The sequence below is a fragment of the Danio rerio genome, chromosome 15 (genome assembly GCF_052040795.2).
Source record: "Danio rerio strain M-AB ecotype USA chromosome 15, GRCz13ab, whole genome shotgun sequence".
Classification (NCBI taxonomy): domain Eukaryota; kingdom Metazoa; phylum Chordata; class Actinopteri; order Cypriniformes; family Danionidae; genus Danio; species Danio rerio.
This window is the reverse complement of record NC_141035.1, coordinates 7,633,401-7,639,847: the sequence shown is the minus strand read 5'-3', so window position 1 is coordinate 7,639,847 and position 6,447 is coordinate 7,633,401. Positions and strand designations below refer to the sequence as shown.

Genomic DNA, 6,447 nt, shown 5'->3' with positions numbered 1-6,447 from the left:
GCAATATTCTTCTTCCATTTTGCTTCTTTGGCAAATGTGTCTGTAGGCATGGGTTACACGTTATCGTCCTGCAAATTAAGTATGCCTTTGCAGTTAAACAAGGGGCCGAAAACGAGGCGCACCTCACTGCCTTTATGTTGACAAGGAAAAAAGAAGAGGCGCGGTCCTCTTATGAAACGACTGAATTAGCTGGGTATCGATTGTGCAAAAGTGTTGCTGTCTGTGTTGTTACAATAGTAATATTTAATACTATTGTGATATTCAAGATTTGTATATTCATACAGCTCTGGATAACTTAAAACAGCGATTAGACCTTCAGAGCAGCGTTAATGCGTCCTGAAGTAAAGCGAAACGGCTATAAACTCCAGCAAGATAGAGTGATTGTAAATGTAAAGGTATATGGCTCTACATACATTTACATTTAGTCATTTAGCAGATGCTTTTATCCAAAGCGACTTACAAATGAGGACAAGGAATCAATCTACACAACCAAGAGCAACAATGAATAAGTGCTATAGGCAAGTTTCAGGTCTGTAAAGTCTAAGAAGGGAAGTATTAGTAGTATTAGTATTTTTTTTTTTTTTTTGGTACAGTTAGTGTGATATTCAGAGAGGCAATTGCAGATCTATAAATAAAGTATAACTATAGAAACTGTGTTCATCTTAACTGAAAGCACCTGTCAGTCAGCACTCTCAAAAGTTCAAACAGAAAGCGCACAGCACGGTTACAGAAAAGTTTGCGCTGTTACCTGACATCTGGTGAACGCCCATCCCTCTCTGCGCAGCCACATTAACAGTGTGAGCAAATCATCGTATATGCGCTGAAAATCCGGGCACTTTGACAGCATTGGCAATGTTTCTGGCGTTGTCGGTTGTCAAGCGGGGTTAAGTTGGTTTTGTTTTTGATATCCCATTCAGATGGTCCCTTACTAAGAGCTCCGTGCGAGCTCTCCCGGCTGAATATTGAAAGGGCTAAAACGGAGCAGTGCTTGTAATGTCGAATGAAAAAAAGTGTTAATTAGCTCAACTTTTGCAGGCACGCCTGACGTTATTGGAAAGGTATCACGGGGTGTGTCGCGATTCTCCCTTATCACACCGCGACACAGGATCGTAGATCTGAGTGTCGCGATTTCGATTTAATATCATGTATCGTTACAGCCCTAGATGATAGTATGCTGATTTACTGACTGCTTTGACATGACTGTTGAAACTCAGATCTGACTCAAAAGAGTCACACCAAGATTCTTGACCTTATTTTTTGTTGTTTGACCTTTAGTGCCAAGGTACGCATTAACCTTGAGAACCTCATCTTCCAAACACAATCATTTCAGTTTTCTCTTTGTTTAACTGAAGAAAGTTTTGGCACATCCAATTGCTCATTTCATCAATGCATTGGCAGAGGGTGTCAATGGGGCTGTAGTCATTAGGCAGTAAGGCTAGGTAGATCTGAGTGTCATCAGCATAGCTGTGGTAGGAGATTTGGTTCTTTCTCATTATTTGGCTCAGAGGGAGCATGTAAAGGTTGAACAGGAGAGGTGCCAGAATCGAGCCTTGTGGGACTCCACACGTCATGGGTGTTTGAGATGGGAGATTGGCCTGTAATTGCTCAATAGGGTGTTATCCAGGTTGCTCTTCCTCAAGAGGAGTTTAACAACTGCAGTTTTAAGTGAGGTTGGAAAAATCCCTAAGAGAAGTGAACCATTTACCACTTTTAGAAGATCCATTTCTAAACAGGTAAACACCGTTTTGAAGAATGATGTGGGGAGCATGTCAAGACTGCAGGTTGATGTTTTCATAACTTGCACAATTTCTTCTAAGATTTTGCCGTTAATTGCCATGAAATCAGACATAATGTCTGATTTCTTAAGTTGTGGTTGAGCTTGTTTCATATCGACACAACTTGACTGATTGGATGAGCTGATTGCCTTTCTGTTATTATTAATCTTATCAGTGAAGAAATGAGCAAACTCATTACATTTGCTTTCAGAGAGGAGCTCACTTGGAATCCGACTGGGGGGGTTTGTGAGTCTCTCTATCGTTGCAAAGAGTGTGCGAGCATTATTTAAGTTGCTGTTTATAATGCTTGAAAAGAAAGTCTGTCTAGCAGTGTTTAGTTCCATATTAAAGGCATGAAGACTGTCTTTATAGATATTATAATGGACTACTAGTTTCGTCTTTCTCCACATACGCTCAGCTTTTCTGCACTGCCTTTTCATCATTTGTACTCTAAGTGACCTTGTCCAAGATCCCTTTTGCCTGCCAGTCATCTTCTTGACTTTGAGAATGTCATAAATGACATCGCTCCTGTTAATTTTAGAATTGAACAAATCAAGGAGAGAATCAACAGTATTCAATTCAATTCAATTCAGCTTTATTTGTATAGCGCTTTTACAATGTAGATTGTGTCAAAGCAGCTTCACATAAATGGTCATAGTAACTGGAACAGTGTGGTTCAGTAACTGGAACAGTGAGGTTCAGGTTTTAGTGTTTAAGTTTAGTTCAGTTCAGTATCTGCAGATATACTTGGTGCTAGCGATATGGCCTTCATAAACTGCTCACTGGTGTTCTCATTTATGCATCTCTTTCTGACAGAGACAGATCTGTCTTTAATAGCTGGAGTGATCAATATATCAAAAAAGATACAGAAATGATCAGATAGTGCCACATCCTTAACAACAGTCGATGAAATGTGTAAACCCTTAGTTATAAGTAGATCAAGGGTGTGTCCACGATTGTGTGTGGGTCCTTGAACATGTTGAGTCAGATCAAAAGTGTTAAAAACAGTCATCAGTTCTTTTACAGCATTGATTTCTGGATTATCAATGTGAATATTAAAATCCTTGGTTGGGTCTGTTGTCATTTCTGTGTGGAGTTTGCATGTTCTTCCCGTGTTTGTGTGGGTTTACTTAAACGTGCTGTTGGTGAATTAAATAAGCTAAATTGTGTGTGAATTCAAGCATGTATGGGTGTTTCCCAGTGATAGGTTGCAGCAGGAAGGGCATCCGCTGCGTAAAACATATGCTGGATAAGTTGGTGGTTCATTCCCCTGTGGTGAGCCCTGATTAATAAAAGGACTAAGCCAAAAAGAAAATGAATGAATGAATAAATGAATGAATATTCATTTAGGTTAAAGTTTTAGTAAATAGGTCTGTCACTTAAATGATTTTTTAACATGGCCCATTTCACTTAGTAGTTGCACTGAACAGCGGTGAAATGAACAGATGTTGTTTATAACAAGAATGCTAAAAGAAAAAGGCATCAGTCAATAAATAAACTGAGCAGTAGGCCTATGGAATCTACATCAGTAAAAGTGTTCAAGTGGGACCACATTTTTTCAAGAGGCTTTCCCAGAGATTCACAAAACTTTCAGAGCATGACTGCTAGTGTTTTTTCAACACTTACCTTTCCAACAAGAAAGCAATCATCCCCAGAGAGCATATCGGACACAGGGAGTTTGTAAAAGTCAACAGGATCAGTGATTTGCTGGAAGTGACCTCGCACAAGGCTCTCTACGCGCAGATTGTACACATCCTGAAGTCTCATCAGCCCTTGCGCCGCCCCCCGAAGGTCCTCCAGATTGGGCAAACTGCTTTCCATCCTCCTGTAGTCCTCCCTAAGGACTTACGAAAAACAGTACATGGGGGTTGTAAAGCGAACAAATCAAGCCAAAAGTAAAGTAAGGAAAAGCTTTCACTTTATTGAGTTAGTGTGTGAAGATCTGCAAACTACCTTTAATGTTTTCTTCAGCTTCAGTGCTATGGACAACATTCAACCATTCGGATTTAAGTCTTTTGACCAGTTTGAATGCAGCAATTGGATTGGCTATGGGATCTGATGGCTTGTTGTACATCCCATCATGCAATGATGTGACTCTCGAAAAGAACCTGAAAGGGGATTATTAAATTTAAATGCGTGTAAATTTAAATCAACCAAATCAAAAAAGGGGACACTTTTTACTGTTGGTGGTGTACAGTAGTTGAAAACATACAAAAATGTATCATTAAAAAACAAAAACAAATTATGTGAAGGTGATATTATGACATAATCACTCAAATAAGTACTGATTACTTTTAATAACCTGCAAGAAAATAAAGATTACAAAAACGTTTTTTGCTTTGTCAACAGTTCTCTAAAGAACCATTTATTTCTTAATGTGAAGAATTGAAAATGAAACAATTAATGTTTTAGTAATGTTAGTTTGTGTGATACATGCTTCAGTGAATCAAATGTTTGTATTTATTTAAGTTACACCTAATTTATTAATAGATTAATGTATAATGATGATTTATAAATAATTAAATGTAATTAAGTTTTCAATGTTTTGTGGGACGGGCTGTTTAGTGTTTTCTGAGCAAGTTGACCAGCCTGGTTTTAGAGGGGTTTTTGGCCATTTTCAGGCTGGTGTCCAGACATTTCCAGCCTGGTCTTAGCTGGTCATGCTGGGAGATGACCAGCTAAAATCAGCTTGACCAGTCTTAGCTGGATTTAGCTGGTCATTTTCCAGCCTGACCAGCTAAGACCCGGCTGAAAATGGCTGAAAACCAGCCTGGAAATGGCCAAAACCCCTCTAAAACCAGGCTGGTCAACCAGTGAAAACCAGTCAACCAGCCTAGGCTGGTTTAAGCTGTTTTTTCAGCTGGGTATACAAACTATTCATCTAATTTGCATTTACAATTTTTCTCACGTAGACTGAATTATGCTATTTACAATGGTATGAAACATTATAGGGGTGGTCAAATGGATATCTAATATTTTAATTAATAACATCTTAAGGGGGTCAAGCTTTAATTAGGGGGATCAATCCCCCCAAACCCCCCCTGTAATTCGCACTCTGCTTCTAACGCAGTGTCTTTAGGACAGGACAGTAAATTTGACGTTGTTCTCTTTTCTGGCTGCCGTTACTAGTTTCACACAGTTTTCTTTTTCTGGAGGTCTTGAAATCACCACCATTGTGTGTTAATGGCAATAACAGAACAGGTATTGCTGTGCACACCACATGTAATGTAAAGTATAAATTCCAGTGTCAGACATTTTAATTTTCTGTCCTTTTTATGTATTTGACCCAGTTAAGAACTGTTAAAGTATATTCATTTGTTTCACGGAGGAAACAATATCTACCCAAAACTAAACGTTTTTGGGTGAACTTTAAGCAACCGTAATGTCCGCTACTTGCTGATATGTTAATTTTTGTAAGTATTAACATGGCTCTGTCAAACAATAGATTATTAAGAAAATGAATAAATTCTTAAATAGTTAAAAAAATTAATCCCTATTAAAATACATACATATATAAATTAATATGTCGCTGTCTTACCTTTTAATATCTTCCAGTCTTTGTGCTTCGTGTTCAATATATATTATTAAGTGATCGATGAGTTTTCTTTCTGCAGAAACAGTCTGATTCACGCTCATCATCGAAGTGAACATCTCGCCGAATGATTCGTCAGGCATATTAAGTAAGTATAAAACTATAAAAAGGGTAAAGTATGGACACATCTTAACAAGGAAGATTACAAAAATATCTCACATAGTAAAACGCTGACTGTATTATTCCACAGCTTTTCATTCTTCCTCGGGGCTCACCGCACAGCCCACGATGAGCCATCAGCATTTGTGTGTGTGTGTGTGTGTGCATGTGTGTGTGTGTGTGTGTGTGTGTGTGTGTGTGTGTGTGTGTGTGTGTGTGAGAGAGAGAGAGAGAAAGAAAGAGAGAGAGAGAGAGAGACAGAGCGAGCTGGGTGGGGTGGGGTGGGGTGGGGGGTGATGGGGGTAAATAATACAAGTAAAATTGTGATAGGGCCAGCCCAAGCCTTCAGGGGGCCCTAAGCAGGATTTTATTTGGGGCCCCCTTGGTGCAAACAATATGACAAATTATCGTCATTCCTTGATAATTCGCACACTATACATTTAAAACACATATCGATTTTATTCGCTGTAGCTGTGTTGCTTACATCATAAAAATATATGTTTTAAGACAATTCTAAATATTATTCTGCAGAAACAACTTCCTATTGATCCAACTTTTTATATGACTACTTGCCACAAATCTAAATAATTAGACACAAAACATTAACATGGGCTGGCAGAAACAAAAACAGCTGGAAGTAGCCAACATACTTACTTTTTATTATTATTCAAGACGCTGCCAAACAGTCAAACATAGTGACAATAAAGATACCTTTTTTAAATTGGATATAAATGTTAACACTGAAAAAAAAAATATTGTATTTTGTAGTTCAAATAACTTAAAACATCTATTTAAATTAAAATCAAATTAAATCAGGAAGCATTTTTAGACATACTCGCATATCAATCAAATTACTAAATATGTACAAATATTGTTCAGTTTTCAGAAATAATTCTAAATTAAGTGAATTTTTTTGTAAAACAAATTAATCTGCCAATGAGATAAATAAAATAATCTTATTTAAAACCTAAAACAATATTT

At 37.7% G+C, this 6,447-nt stretch overlaps 1 long non-coding RNA gene across 1 annotated transcript; it reads right to left on the bottom strand.

Moving 5' to 3' along the window:
* Positions 1-586: 586 nt before the first annotated feature.
* Positions 587-5,630, bottom strand: LOC141377964 (uncharacterized). The gene is made up of 3 exons (XR_015508846.1): positions 5,314-5,630; positions 3,729-3,883; positions 587-3,619 (listed from the first exon to the last, which is right to left on the bottom strand). It is a non-coding gene; the product is annotated as an uncharacterized LOC141377964 (long non-coding RNA).
* Between the last annotated feature and the right edge of the window lie 817 nt (positions 5,631-6,447).